Below are 16926 nucleotides of genomic sequence, written 5' to 3'. Positions count from 1 at the left end.
CTTTTCTATTAATCCTCATGTACAAGGTAGCTAATAATTAAGGCAAAGATGTACATGTATAAAAATTAAATTAACACGTAAAACACATACAGTAGTACTCATAGAAAACTGGCAGTAACTGTCAGTCCTTTTCCTGTAAAACACATTTTAATCGTAATAGTTTATCTTGAAAACCTGACTGAAGAGCCTTCCTGATCTTAAGGAATTATATTAAGAGAATAAATCTCAGACACTGGCTTCTATATTTTGGGAAAAGCCTTGTGCCTCCTCTAGGTATATCATGTTAATGGCTACTTATTTATCTACTCACAACTGAAACCTTGACAAGGTTACTAAGTCAAACAAGTAGTCTTTCCTCTCAGTTTACAAAGTCTTACTGTTTTTTGATGGGTAGTACAGATGGTCTTTACTCTGGAAAAGATGATTTTTCTCCTCTTACTATGAGTATTAAACAGATAAAAGATATATAGACAGATAGAGCCCATATCTGCTATATAGGCCTATGTCTACACATGTGAAAACTCATGTCAAGAAATCAGTTCATTTTTATCGGTTCCATGTATACAATGTTAGAATTTGTGTAGGGGCATAATAAAGCTAGATTCAGAATGGAAAATGTCATAAAATTGATTTTCCTACATTCGTCTCAAAAATGGTGAATTCTAAAGCAATCTCACAAAAATTTCTAAAACTGTTTTCATTGACTTAACAGATGTTGTGTAATAAAACAAAGAATTACTTCTTAAAGCTTTCATGGAATTAAAAATATGGTGGAACGGCTTTATTAGCTCTTTGTTTGCAATTCAACAAATTTTATTTTGGATTAACTATCATTTTAAGATTTGAATTAATATTGGAATGCTGACACAGTTTTTCTTTGATCTTAGGTAACTTCCCTCTGCCATTTTTCAAATCAACAGTCTCTTTTACAAATAGCTATATTCTGCATATAGATATATTTGTGGGCTCCTCTATGCATGAATGTGTATAAGAATGCCAATTGCAAATCACCTTTTAAAGTTCTATCTGGATATAAAACAAAGAATGAAGTTTGGAAATGATTACAATTTTTTTCAGGAACTGTGTATAGTATATACAGTATGTAGTAAACAGAGCAATTTAGTACTAGACAAATGGGCTTTTATTGACCAGATTCCACTATAAGGCAGAAACTTACAGTTTAAACCAGCTAAAATCTCAATGGGATAGTCCCAGGGTTAGCACACTGTGTTAGACTGTTAGCACAAACTTTTAAACATCCATTGTTTGCTATTATTTTTTGACAGGAATATGTTGAAGATACAAACTCTTAATAACTGAACTCTCTTCCAAGTTGCATGAACAGTATCTACTATTAACAAAAAATTACTTGCTGTTAAGCTAGATTGGCACCCCATTTGCCTGCATATGTTTATTCCAATTGCCAAAAGCTATTGTGAGGCAAAATTTTGAGTTTATGTAAAGTAAAGCACCTGGCCTAAATCATAAAGAAGTAGAGAGATTAAAGTTTATTTTGGATGCTAGCATGTGCCGAATATCTGCAGCACTCTTAAGAAGCAATTTTTTACTGAGAAAATTAATTCTATGACCTAAACTTAGCAAAATAAAACCTGAGTAACTTAAAAAATTTTAGTGCTTTGCCACTGCTCCTAAACCTTTTGCCGCCTTTTGCTTTTTAACAGAGCACACTGGATATAAAGTGGCCAAATTTTCTGTAAACCTTAGTAACTTAGAATAATTCAGAATAGCAGGTATAATAAAATGTTAAAGGTCACCAAGATTTTTAAAATCTAATATCACCTTTCTTAAAAATAACTGTTAATAACCTCTGACTCATAGCATTACTCATCTACCCTTTCTTTCAGACTTTATGAAAAACTGCAACCAGTGAGTCAGAAAGAGATTCAAAAGGGTAGTAAGCTTCCAGGGTGAGGCATCTTTTGAAAAGTCATTATTTAACAGGCTTGCCATTGTTTTTCATAATAATCATTTTCGATTAGTCTACTTTCCTTCCTGTAACCTTGGATTTTGGGGCTATTTTACTAAATTACCAAAGGCTCCCTACTATCTCTTCGTAAAACATTTGCTTTCATAGTGCAGTCGTATTCTCCAATCAACTTTTGAGTTTTGCACTCTGTTCTGTAACAGATACATCTTCATTTCTACATGTTTTCTTTTTGTCATTCCGTGATTCAGATTTAAATAAAAATCTTAATATAGTATTTTGGCTTTCTTTAAACATCTGCTTTTTTTCTGGTATGCTTACATTTAAAAATATTTTATCTTATTGCTCTTGATTTCTTTTCTTTTTAAATTACAGTTTGGCTGCGCACAGTGGCTGAATGCCTGTAATCCGTAATCCTAGCATTTTGGGAGACTGAGGCAGGTGGATCACTTGAGGTCAGGAGTTTGAGACCAGCTTAGCCAACATGGCAAAACCCCATCTCTACTAAAAATACAAAAATTAGCCAGGCATGGTGTTGCGCACCTGTAGCCCAACTGCTTGGGAGGCTCAGGTGGGAGGACAGCTTGAGCCTAGGAAGCGGAGGCTAGAGTGAGCTGAAATTGTGCCACTGTACTCCAGCCTTGGCAACAGAGTGAGATCCTGTCTCAAAGAAAAAAAATACAGTTGACTATTTAATAATACAGTTTTGAATGGTGTGGTTCCATTTCCATCTCAGCTACTCCTGAGACAGCAAGATCAACCCCTTCTCTTTCTTCTCCTCCTCAGCCTATTCAACATGAAAATGAGGCTGAAAACATTTGTGATGATCCACTGCCACTGAATAAATGATAAATATATGTTCTCTTCCTTGTGATTTTCTTAATAACATTTTCTTTTATCTTTTATTTTATTGTAAGAATACAGTATGAAATATTAATATAAAATACAAAGATGTGTTAATTAACCATTTGTGTTTTCTGTAAAGGTTTTATCAACAGTAGGATATTAACAGTTAAGTTTTAGGGAAGTCAAAAGTTATATGAGACTTTTTGACTGCCCAGGAGTTCCGTGCTCCTAAACCCTGTATTGTTTAGGGGTCAACTGTATATACTAATTATTATTTGAAAACAATTTATTTGACTCAAATTATGTTTATGTTGATGTATAGTCTTTTTTATCTTGGTGATCACATATTAATTTTTCAGTTTTCAAATAAAAAAATTTGTGTTGCCTGCTAGTCTTCTCAATCAGAATTGGATATTTCAAATCCTTTTATCCTACTCTGACCTAGAATCTAAAAGAAAATATAAGAAAAATACTTCTATTTTCTTTTTCCTCTTCCTCCTTTTCCTAACATGTATTAAGAATTTATTATGCATCAAGGTCTTTGTGTTCATTATCTAATATTCATAACTGGTAAAGTAGCTGCTATGGTTGCTCTCTTGCTTGTGAGGTACTTGGGGATTTGGACTTGAAGGAGTTTACTGGAGATCCCAGACCTAGGAGTGGGGGTGCACTCTGGCAGAGGGTTCTACCATCACTCGATGCTTTATCTGAGAAAGCATGTGTGTGTTTTTTTCCCAAAGTTCATATTTTAAGTTGAAAGCAATTAATGATAAAAGGAAATTATAAAAGAAAACAATCTATTTATACAATTCCTTCAGTGGTCTTAGCAAATCGATATCTTTAACAGCAAGATACCCCGATTTCATAGGTTAGACACAACCAACTTGAAAGACTTGGAGTCTGCCTTGAAACATTCTGGTCGCGTTCCCTACGAAGAGTCTTTTGGCTTCTCTCTAGGTCCTGCTTTCTCCATTCTTCCTCACTTCCTTCTACTTCCTCAAATTGCTCATCTTTCAGGATGGTCTAGCCACAGCTCCCTCTGTCCACAAAGCTTTTGGTAAAAGATACATGAGAAGGAAGGGCAAAGAATGCACAAAAGGAGAAACGCCAGCTGAAGTCAGCACCCACTTGGCAGAGGCTCCACCAGGAGGACTATCCTCCAGGCTGAAGGAGAATCTAAATAGCCAGAGCTACTTATAATCTCTTGCATCACAAGGCCAGTTAAATTTAACCCCAAGCTCTGTCTCAGATTTCTGGAACTTGTTAAATGAATGTGTCAATAGAGATACATGAAATGAGAAACAACTTACTGCTATTAACCATAGGGAAGAAAGGATGCTGGAGAGCAGGGAATTAGAAAGATGTTCTGTGTTTCTCTTCTTGGTTTTAAAAATTATAATTGAAAGAAGAAACCTAAAATTTAGGTATTGACAGTATTTACTTGTTTTGATGTCCTAATTTTGAAACTTCCTGTCATGAAAACCATTTATATTTGTATTTCAACATATTATATTTTACTTAAATGTGTTTTTAGAAGCTTCTCAGAATCAAACATTTATCTTGTAATTTCAGCCTCTTTGCAGAAAGTAATATGTATAAGATCACAATGATATGACTCTGTAAAATGATTATTATGGAAACTACTGATTGTAAACCATAAGTTATTAGGAAGGACTAAGATAAACTTGGATTAATTCATAACATTACTGTGAGGCAAATTTTCTTTACTGGAACAGGGTCAAATAATGATATTATGCCAGAATGTACAGATAATGCTTGGATTGTTTTAGCTTATGGGTACAGAAAGAAATACAAGAACCTATCATTTAGCTAAAGATCTGGAAGAATAATTCAACATTGTGTCCGTGTTTGGTTTGCTGAGTAGTCCATTTACTTCTGATGTAGGATGGAGCAAATACAAGTAGTTGTGGTTAGGCCAGCTTATGGCAGGACTAATTGTAAAGGATATGACCTCTCTAGTCCAGGGTTTTGTGACTGAAACCTGGTATTGCCTGTTACTGGTTATGCAACCTCGGGCAATTTATGCAAGCCCTTTGTTCCTCCTTTCCTTTTTACAGAGAATGGGAATAAGCACATTAGTATATACCTCATAGGAATTTTGTGAAGATTAAAGTAATATGAGTAAAGCACTTTGTATGTCTGACATTCCATGAGAACTCAGTGAATGTTAGTGATCAGGTGATGTGGGTTTAAATCCCAGCACAACCCTTTATTAGCTGTGTGATTTTGAGCAAATTACTTAGTATCTCTGAGTGTCTACTTTTTTTTTTTGAGACAGAGTTTTGCTCTTGTCTTCCAGGCTGGAGTGCAATGGTGCAATCTCCGCTCAAGATATTTGCGATACTCGATCCCGAGGAGCTGGGATTACAGGCATGTGCCACCATGCCTGGCTAATTTTGTATTTTTAGTAGAAACAGAGTTTCACTGTGTTGGTCAAGCTTGTCTTAAACTCCTGACCTCAGGTGATCCACCTGCCTCGGCCTCCCAAAGTGCTGGGATTACAGGCGTGAGCCACTGCTCCTGACCTGAGTGTCTACTTTTTAAAATTTGTAATGTCTACTTCTGAGGGTGGTAATGATGATTAATTTACACAGTGTTTGGAAGTGGCTTGATAAGTGTAAAAGCAAGTGCAAGTGGGCTACAAGCATGACTGTAAAGGTAGGAGAATTGATATAATTTTTCTATTTTCTTTACTGTCTAGTGTACAAGTAAACAGGTAATTAAAACATGGGTAGATGAGTTTTAGTCCTACTGAGGTTTGCATATAAGATTAGAGTTGGAATTAGCTTATCAGAGAAAAGTAAAATTTTATGAGGTCATCACATGTATTTTAAATATTTGATAATTTAATTTGAAAGAATTATGCATAAATATAATTATTATTTAATATTAAACCCCTTTGTGTCAGTGAAGTCTAATTTTAATGATGATGTAATGATATTGCACTTGAAGAATTTATAGAAACCTAATACAGTCAATAAAAAAATTCTTAGAAGTTACTCACTGAACATAATTTAAAACTTTTTCTCCCTGCTTTTTATTCTCACTGCTGTTATTTGCTCAGGCCCTTGTCCCTCTCACCTGATGATTACAGTAAGTTTCCTAATTGGTCTTTTAATTTAATTCTTCTTGACCTATAGTCATAGATATTCCCTAGCCCCTACTCCACATTGTTGTGACAATACTCTCTAAGACATAATTCTGATCATGTAAGCTCAACTGTTTAAAACTCTTCAATACTTCCCACTTGCCCACAGGAGACGGTACAAATCCTTATCAAGGCGATCTGCATTCTGACTCTGGTCTGTTGACTGATTCTGCCTCATCAAAGAGCAGTTCCTCTTTCATCTTTCTTTCCCTGATCACCCAATCCTCTTATGCTTCTCCAGACTGGCCTCCCTGCTTCACACAATTCTGCCTTTGTTCATTGAGTTTCTTCCGCCTGTGAAAGGCATAATTATATTGTAGGCCCTACCTCATGTGTTATATTTCTTGTGGTCATTGCTTACCACCCTCCATCAGAGCACCTAGCGTAATTTCCTGAGCTTACTGATATCTAATGTTGTTTTCTTCCCTTTTTAGCCCGGAAATGATAGGGAGAAAAAATCATGTCTTTTTCATCTTTGTATCCCTAGTATATTACACAATACTGGGCACATAGTTGATGATTACATTACTGCACATATTAATTACTGTATGATTCTTATGTTTCAAGCCAAGCAAAGCTCGGTGGTATTATCTATAAATTCATTTTTCATTTTTATTTTGGGTAAATGCCCTCTTAACCAAGCCACTAGCTAAATATTTAACATGACCACAAATTTTGGCTTGTGTTTGCTGAATTAAACAACTACTAAGTAGCCTCCCTTTTGTTTCTAGTTACTAGAAAAGTTAATGCAGCTTTTAAACTACATAATTTATAACTTGATGTAATAGGTTCAAGTCCATAAATGACATGTTTACTTAGTGTGAATTATGTACAGTCTGGTTAAGGATTGTGCTCATTTTCCCAATAGGATATCCTCAGAGAAGGGGGTGCTTTAGAAGAACTAATTTAAAAGAGGATGCACTTCTATTGTATTTGGTTCAAAAGCTTGCACTTGATGAAGTCACTTTGTTTTTTTAGTAAAACACCCAGGACCTGGCTAATTAGTGATCCAGAGTCACTGAGTCAGAGCCATTCCAAGCTGTTATAAATCCAGAGAGTAAAATATACCTTCCATTTTCCCATGGGTCTTTGTAAATTTAGTGTTATATGAAATGGTAGAAAAGGAAGACTCCAAATTTTAATAATGTCAGTGAGACATTTTTGATTCTTATCTGAAATATGTGACTATATGAACAGTCAACAGTTTTCACAGTTATATGCAGGTTTGGGATTTGGGATACAGCATCATTGAAACATCTCAGACAGTAACATCCAGAAAAAAAATACAGCATTGACAAGACTCCAAGCATATTAATCTACATTCTTGTGAACACTACTCCTGTGCCAGAAATTCTTCTGAAAGGAACAAAATATATATGCCTGCTGCATGCACTTCAGTAAGGTCTTCAGTGATATCCTCTCCTATCCAAAACCAACACTTAAGATACATTTGCTCCTTTGCCCTTACCCTTTCCTCTACCATATATTAGAGATGATGATAGGCGGGAAGGTTGTCTTAAATGTGGTGAACTATAAGCAATGTGCAGTTTGTAAAACTCCAGCTCATTCTGCTAAATCAGGTTGACTCATCTCATGAACTATGCATTAGTTGAAGATATAAGCATTTTCTTCAAATCTCAGTTTCTATTTCTGGGCTGCTGTTTGACCTTACATATTAGAATTAGATTTGCAACTCTTGCAAATATACAGGCATTCTTCTTTGTGTAGCATGGTGACAAAAAATAGTTTGCATAGTGCTAGGCCCAGAACCCATACATTCTGCTTATAAAAGCAGGGAGTTTGTATGTGCTTTCTGTTTATTTATGATGAATCCTTCTACATTTGCTTATAATATACTTCATTTTCCTTCTTTATTTTCACAGTTATTACACACATAGTTTATTAAAACAGAGTTTTAGCTGTTCTTTGGTGCTTAAATCTGTATTATAACTAGGTTGAGTATAAATAATAAAACCCCAAATCTGCTGGTTGCTCTATTTGAGTGGTTTTTCCCTTCTGATTATTCTGCTTATGGTCTAAAATGTCTCTTTAGGTATTTTTCATTCTAGAACCACTAATTGATTTATATTGCTTAACATCTGGACTTTACTTTTCATTTATGCATTCATTCACTTATTCATTTCCTAAAGGTCTAGGGACTGCCTGCTATATGGCAGGCACTGTTTTTTTTTTTTTGTCCTAAATCAGGTCATGCAAAGCACCTACTCCCTTCTGAGAAGACTCAAACCATTTTTGGGATTTGTTGAGGGTATTTAATATTCCATTTTATGTCAACTGTTGGATTGCTGGCTATATAGCTCCTTTTCTGGTGTGACTGCTGTAGGGTTTCCAATATGCATATTTTTTTTTTTTTCTTTTTTTTTTTTTTTATTGCATTTTAGGTTTTGGGGTACATGTGAAGAACATGCAAGGTTGTTGCACAGGTGCACACCTGGCAGTATGATTTGCTGCCTCCCTCCCCTTCACCTATATCTGGCATTTCTCCCCATGCTATCCCTCCCCAACTCCCCACCCCCCCACTATCCCCCCTCCCCCCCAACAGACCCCCGTGTATAGTGCTCCCCTCCCTGTGTCCATGTGTTCTCCTTGTTCAACACCCGCCTATGAGTGAGAACATGTGGTGTTTGATTTTGTGTTCTTGTGTCAGTTTGCTGAGAATGATGTTTTCCAGGTTCATCCATGTCCCTACGAAGGATGTGAACTCCTCCTTTTTAATGGCTGCATAATATTCCATGGTGTATATGTGCCACATTTTTCCTGTCCAGTCTATCATCGATGGGCATTTGGGCTGGTTCCAGGTCTTTGCTATTGTAAACTGTGCTGCAATGAACATTCGTGTGCATGTGTCCTTATAGTAGAACGATTTATAATCCTTTGGATATATGCCCAGTAATGGGATTGCTGGGTCAAATGGAATTTCTATTTCTAGGTCCTTGAGGAATCGCCACACTGTTTTCCACAGTGGTTGAACTAATTTACACTCCCACCAACAGTGTAAAAGTGTTCCTATTTCTCCACATCCTCTCCAGCATCTGTTGTCTCCAGATTTTTTAATGATCGCCATTCTAACTGGCGTGAGATGGTATCTCAATGTAGTTTTGATTTGCATTTCTCTAATGACCAGTGATGATGAGCATTTTTTCATATGTTTGTTGGCCTCATGTATGTCTTCTTTTGTAAAGTATCTGTTCATATCCTTCGCCCATTTTTGAATGGGCTTGTTTGTTTTTTTCTTGTAAATCTTTTTTAGTTCATTGTAAATTCTGGATATCAGCCCTTTGTCAGATGGGTAGGCTGCAAAAATTTTTTCCCATTCTGTTGGTTGCCGATTCACTCTATTGACTGTTTCTTTTGCCGTGCAAAAGCTGTGGAGTTTGATTAGGTCCCATTTGTCTATTTTGGCTTTTGTTGCCAATGCTTTTGGTGTTTTGGTCATAAAGTCCTTGCCTACGCCTATGTCCTGAATGGTTTTGCCTAGGTTTCCTTCTAGTGTTTTTATGGTGTTACGTCTTATGTTTAAGTCTTTAATCCATCTGGAGTCAATTTTAGTGTAAGGTGTCAGGAAGGGGTCCAGTTTCTGCTTTCTGCATATAGCTAGCCAGTTTTCCCAACACCACTTATTGAACATGGAATCCTTTCCCCATTGATTGTTTTTTTCAGTTTTGTCAAAGATCAGGTGGTTGTAGATATGTTGTGTCGCCTCCGACGTCTCTGTTCTGTTCCATTGGTCTATATCTCTGTTTTGGTACCAGTACCATGCTGTTTTGATTACTGTAGCCTTGTAGTAGAGTTTGAAGTCCGGTAGTGTGATGCCTCCTGCTTTGTTCTTTTTGCTTAGAATTGACTTGGCTATGCGGGCTCTCTTTTGGTTCCATATGAAGTTTAAGGTGGTTTTTTCCAGTTCTGTGAGGAAGGTCATTGGTAGCTTGATGGGGATAGCGTTGAATCTGTAAATTACTTTGGGCAGTATGGCCATTTTCACGATATTAATTCTTCCTAACCATGAACATGGAATGTTTCTCCATCTGTTTGTGTCCTCTCTTATTTCGTTGAGCAGTGATTTGTAGTTCTCCTTGAAGAGGTCCTTTACCTTCCTTGTTAGTTGTATTTCTAGGTATTTTATTCTCTTTGTAGCAATTGTGAATGGCAGTTCGTTCTTGATTTGGCTCTCTTTAAGTCTGTTATTGGTGTATAGGAATGCTTGTGATTTTTGCACATTGATTTTGTATCCTGATACTTTGCTGAAGTTGCTTATCAGTTTCAGGAGATTTTGGGCTGAGGTGATGGGGTCTTCTAGATATACAATCATGTCGTCTGCAAATAGAGACAATTTGACTTCCTCCTTTCCTAATTGAATACCCTTTATTTCTTTTTCTTGCCTGATTGCTCTGGCTAGAACTTCCAATACTATATTGAATAGGAGTGGTGAGAGAGGGCATCCTTGTCTAGTGCCAGATTTCAAAGGGAATGCTTCCAGTTTTTGCCCATTCAGTATGATATTGGCTGTCGGTTTGTCATAAATAGCTTTTATTATTTTGAGATACGTTCCATCGATACCTAGTTTATTGAGGGTTTTTAGCATAAAGGGCTGTTGAATTTTGTCGAAGGCCTTCTCTGCATCAATTGAGATAATCATGTGGTTTTTGTCTTTGGTTCTGTTTATGTGGTGAATTACATTTATAGACTTGCGTATATTGAACCAGCCTTGCATCCCCGGGATGAATCCTACTTGATCATGGTGGATAAGCTTTTTGATGTGCTGTTGTAATCGGCTTGCCATTATTTTATTGAAGATTTTTGCATGTATGTTCATCATGGATATTGGCCTGTAGTTTTCTTTTCTTGTTGAGTCTCTGCCGGGTTTTGGTATTAGGATGATGTTGGTCTCATAAAATGATTTGGGAAGGATTCCCTCTTTTTGGATTATTTGGAATAGTTTCAGTAGGAATGGTACCAGTTCCTCTTTGTATGTCTGGTAGAATTCGGCTGTGAGACCATCTGGGCCTGGGCTTTTTTTGGGTGGTAGGGTCTTAATTGCTGCCTCAACTTCAGACCTTGTTATTGGTCTATTCAGGGTTTCGACTTCTTCCTGGTTTAGGCATGGGAGGAGACTACTGTCCAGGAATTTATCCATTTCTTCCAGGTTTTCTAATTTATGTGCATAGAGTTGTTTGTAATAATCTCTGATGATGGTTTGAATTTCTGTGGAATCTGTGGTGATATCCCCTTTATCATTTTTTATTGCATCTATTTGGTTATTCTCTCTTTTCTTTTTTATTAGTCTGGCTAGTGGTCTGTCTATTTTGTTGATCTTTTCAAAAAACCAGCTCCTGGATTTATTGATTTTTTGTAGGGTTTTTCGTGTCTCTATCTCCTTCATTTCTGCTTTGATCTTAGTTATTTCTTGTCTTCTGCTAGGTTTTGAGTTTTTTTGATCTTGCTCCTCTAGCTCTTTCAATTTTGATGATAGGGTGTCAATTTTAGTTCTCTCCTTTCTTCTCATGTGGGCACTTATTGCTATATATTTTCCTCTAGAGACTGCTTTAAATGTGTCCCAGAGATTCTGGTATGTGGTGTCTTCATTCTCGTTGGTTTCGAAGAACATCTTTATTTCTGCCTTCATTTCAGTGTTTATCCAGTCAGCATTCAGGAGAAAGTTGTTCAATTTCCATGAGGATGTGCGGTTCTGGGTGGGCTTCTGAATTCTGAGTTCTAACTTGATTGCACTGTGGTCTGAGAGACTGTTTGTTATGGTTTCTGTTCTTTTGCATTTGCTGAGGAGTGATTTACTTCCAATTATGTGGTCAATTTTAGAGTAGGTGTGATGTGGTGCTGATAAGAATGTATATTCTCTGGATTTGGGCTGGAGAGTTCTGTAAATATCTATTAGGTTTGCTTGTTCCAGGTCTGAGTTCAAGTCCTGGATATTGTTATTAATTTTCTGTCTCGTTGATCTGTCTAATATTGACAACGGTGTGTTGAAGTCTCCCAGTATTAATGTGTGGGAGTCTATGTCTCTTTGTAAGTCTTTAAGAACTTGCCTTATGTATCTGGGTGCTCCTGTATTAGGTGCATATATATTTAGGATCGTTAGCTCTTCTTGTTGTATTGATCCTTTTACCATTATGTAATGTCCTTCTTTGTCTCTTTTGATCTTTGTTGCTTTAAAGTCTATTTTATCAGAGATGAGAATTGCAACTCCTGCTTTTTTTTGGTCTCCATTTGCTTGGTAAATCTTCCTCCATCCCTTTATTTTGAGCCTTTGTGTATCCTTGCATGTGAGATTGGTTTCCTGGATACAGCACACTGATGGGTTTTGGCTTTTTATCCAATTTGCCAGTCTGTGTCTTTTGATTGGGGCATTTAGTCCATTTACATTTAGGGTTAATATTGTTATGTGTGAGTTTGGTCCTGTCATTTTGATGCTAGCTGGCTGTTTTGCCCGTTGGTTGATGGAGATTCTTCATTGTGTTGCTGCTCTTTACCATTTCGTGCGTTTTTGGAGTGGCTGGTGCTGGTTGTTTTTTTCTATGTGTAGTGTCTCCTTCAGGAGCTCTTGTAAAGCTGGTCTGGTGGTGATGAAATCTGTGAGTACTTGCTTGTTCACAAAGGATTTTATTTTTCCTTCACTTATGAAGCTTAGTTTGGCTGGATATGAAATTCTGGGTTGAAAGTTCTTTTCTTTAAGGATGTTGAATATCGGCCCCCACTCTCTTCTGGCCTGTAGGGTTTCTGCTGAGAGATCTGCTGTGAGTCTGATGGGTTTCCCTTTGTGGGTAACCCGACCTTTCTCTCTGGCTGCCCTTAGTATTTTCTCCTTCATTTCAACCCTGGTGAATCTGATGATTATGTGCCTTGGGGTTGCTCTTCTAGAGGAATATCTTTGTGGTGTTCTCTGTATTTCTTGGACTTGAATCTTGGCCTGCCTTGCTAGGTTGGGGAAGTTTTCCTGGATAATATCCTGAAGAGTATTTTCCAGCTTGGATGCATTCTCTTCGTCACTTTCAGGTACACCTATCAAACGTAGATTAGGTCTTTTCACGTAGTCCCATATTTCTTGTTGACTCTGTTCATTCCTTTTTACCTTGTTTTCTCTAATCTTCCCTTCTCGTTTTATTTCATTGAGTTGATCTTCGACTTCTGATATCCTTTCTTCTGCTTGGTCAATTCTGCTGTTGAAACTTGTACATGCTTCGCGAAATTCTCGTGTTGTGTTTTTCAGCTCCATCAATTCATTCATATTCCTCTCTAAGTTGTCCATTCTCGTTAGCATTTCGTCAAGTCTTTTTTCAAGGTTCTTAGTTTCTTTGCATTGGGTTAGAACATGTTCTTTTAGCTCACAGAAGTTTCTTATTATCCATTTTCTGAAAGCTGATTCTGTCATTTCATCACACTCATTCTCCGTCCAGTCTTGTTCCCGTGCTGGTGAGGAGTTATGCTGCCTTGTAGGGGGAGAGGTGTTCTGGTTTTGGGTGTTTTCATCCTTTTTGCGCTGGTTTCTTCCCATCTTTGTGGATTTATCCGCCTATTGACTTTGTAGTTGCTGTCTTTCTGATTTTGGTAATTTTAAGTCTGCAGCAGCTGAACTCATAAACCCCCTTTTCTTCTCCACAGGTGTTCTGGCCCAGGGGTTTAGCACTTTGTTTTTCAGCTGTGTTGCTACCGTTTTCCCTGCCCACAAGGTGGCAGTCTAGTCACACTCAGCCTGCAGAGGCTTTGCTGAGCTGCTGTGGGCTCCGCCCAGCTTCCGTGTGAGCTTCCCAGCAGTCCTGTGGGTGTAGTTAGAACTGCTTCCGCTATGCTGGTCCGCCCCTGTGGTGACGGAGTCTCTGTAGTGGCGGGTTGTCTTGGTTACGGAAAATTGCCCCGGGAACTGCAGGGTGTTTCCCGATGGAGGACGCCCCTCCCCCACAGTGCTGAACCGTCCCGGGTTCAGCCGTGTTTCTAGAGGGGCCCTCTTTGTCCTGTAATCTCTTGGCTTGCCTCCTTGCCACAGTTCCCCTTGCTGGCCCAGAGGGGACACAGTCTCGTTCACTTTGTTCAAGGAGCCGCTGCTCCCCGCCCCCCGTGCAGGCCGAGCGGCTGCTCCGGTCCAACCAGCGGCGCTGGGAATGCGGGGAGCTTCTCCGCGCAATTAAAATCCGCTGCCCTGTGTGCCGCTGCGTCAGCCGAAGCAGCGGCTCTGAGATTCGTGGCACTCCCTTGCCCGGGGGTCTCCTGGCTTGGCTCCCTGCTTCAGCTCCCCTTTCTGGCTCAGAGGGAACTCTGTCTCTCTCGCTCTGCGCAAGAAGCCACTGCCCCCTGCTCCAGGGCGTAGGCTGAGCGGCCACTCCGCTCAAACCAGCGGCGCTGGAGACCCGTGGGGCTTTTCCTCCTGTGAATCTCCTGGTCTGTGGGCAGTAAAAGTCCGTCTGGAAATGCGGCGTCCACTCACCCTCTGCGCCTTCTCTCGGAGCTGCAATCCCGACTTCCTCTTAAGTGGCCATCTTGGATCGATCCCCAATATGCATATTTAACTTAATCACAAATAGTATTGTTACCTTTAAATAATCTTATTTCATATATAATGAAATAACCTTACAAAGTATACTTCTATATTAGTTTTCTATTTCTGGTTAAGAAATTACAATGAGCAAAATAGTTTTAAAGAGCTTACATTGGCTTACACTTATAAAAGATGTGCAACTGGGTTCTATGCTCAGGTTATCACATAGTTGAAATCAACATGTTGGTGGCTGAGCTTTTATCTAGAAGATTTGGCAAATAATCTGCTTCCAAGTTGATTCAGGTTGTTGGCAGAGTTCAGTTCTATGTCCTGATAGCCCGGTGGTGGGTTGCCCTCAGTCAGTGTCAAGAAACCTCCTACATTTTATAGCCCCAATCATTCACCTAATATAGATGGTTCCTGACTTATGATGGCTTGACTTAAAAGTTTTCAACCCTAGAATGGTGTGAAAGTGATACTCATTCAGTACACTCCTTGATTTACATGGGATTACATCCACATAAAAGGGTAACCTCCCTATAAATCCATCCTAAACTGAAAATACTGTAAATCTAAAATGTACTCTAAACTTAAAGTATTTTCAATTTAGGATGGGTTTATAGGGAGGTTACCCTGTTGTGAGTCAAGGAGCATCTTTTTTTTTTTTTTGAGATGGAGTTTTGCTCTTGTTACCCAGGCTGGAGTGCAATGGTGCGATCTCAGCTCACCGCAACCTCCGCCTCCTGGGTTCAGGCAATTCTCCTGCCTCAGCCTCCTGAGTAGCTGGGATTACAGGCACGCACCACCGTGCCCAGCTAATTTTTTGTATTTTTAGTAGAGACGGGGTTTCACCATGTTGACCAGGATGGTCTCTATCTCTTGATCTTGTGATCCACCCGCCTCGGCCTCCCAAAATGCTGGGATTACAGGCATGAGCCACTGCGCCCGGCCCGCATCTGTGTTTTTCATGTTTCAAATTTCTTTGGTTTCCTCCACTGAGGAAGTCAGAAAATTCTGCTTTTATGGGGCTCATGTAATTATATTAAACATATTCAGTGAATCTTGCTATTTGAAGGTCAATGAATTTAGTCAACAACTACACCTACAAAATATATTTTGCCAGGTAGCATAGATGATCATGGCTGTGACAGCTTATCATTTTCACAATCCCATTTGGGGATTAGGGAAGAAAATCTTTGGATCTATTTTTGTCATTCTGTCGACCACAATTTCTACTTCACTTTGATTATTCATTGTGCTATTGTTGGTATACATTTTCTACATCTGTTATAACTCTCAAAATACTTTGTTATTAGTTTTTAAAATTAGTCATTGATTAGCCAAATTTCATTAAAGAAAATTTTAAAATGAAAAGACATCTATATTTGCCCACATACTTAGAGTTTCTAGTACTCTTCATTCTATTGTATGTATCTGATTTTTCATCTGATGTTATTTTCTTTCTATCTTGAAGAACTTCCCCTACCATTTCTTCAAGTACAAATGTTCTGGAGACAAATTCATGGTTTTGTTTGTCTGAAAAATGTCATTATCCTACCTTCATTTTTGCAAAATAATTTTAGTGGATATAGACATCTAGGTTGACATTTGTTTTCTTTTAGCGCTTTAACTTTATAATTCCACTGACTTGTTGCACAGGGTTTCAGATGAGATGTAAATAGATATTCTTATTTTTTTCCCTCTATATAATCTGATCCCCACCTTCCACACCTTGCTACTTTTAAGATTTTCTTTTCAACACTGGGTTTCAGCAATTTGATTATAATAGGTCTTGGTGTTGTCTTCTTTCTGTGTATCTTGCTTGAGGTTTGTTGAACTTCTTGGATTTGTGCATTTATAGCTTATATCAAATTTGGAAATTTTTGTCCAAATACTTTTTCTGCAACTCTATTTCTGGCACTCCAATTACATGTATGGTAGTCCTCTTGTTACTGTCCCAGATGTCTCTGGAATTTTGTTTTACTTCTCAATGTTTTCTTTTCTATGCTTCTTTATAGATAGCCTTTATTACTTTGTTTTCTCTTTCCTAGTGTTCCTTCTGCTGTTGAGAAAACCTTGTCTTTCTTTTAAATTTCATGAATTTTTAGATATAGAATTTCAATTTTGTTCTCTATAAATTTTTATTTTTCTGCTTAGGTTTCCTATTTGTTCACTTATTTATTATGTCTATATAAGTTTTTGAATACATTTCTTATACCTTATTTGTTAATTATAACACTTTTGCCATCATTGGTTGTGTTTTTACATACTTTGTTTTTCTTGATTATTAGATTTTTCGCTCCTTTGTAAGTCTACTAATTTTGATTACATGCTGAATATTGTGATGTTACATTGTAGAGAGCTTGTATTTCATTGTCTTTATTAAAGAGTGTTGAATTTTGTTCTAGAAGCTGGTTAATTTACTGGCTGGTAAGTTTTATCTTGTTGAGGCTTGTGTTT

This window comes from Aotus nancymaae, unplaced genomic scaffold (genome assembly GCF_030222135.1).
Source record: "Aotus nancymaae isolate 86718 unplaced genomic scaffold, 86718_ANA_hifiasm-v0.15.2.pri h1tg000036l, whole genome shotgun sequence".
NCBI lineage: Eukaryota > Metazoa > Chordata > Mammalia > Primates > Aotidae > Aotus > Aotus nancymaae.
This window is presented reverse-complemented; position numbering follows the sequence as displayed.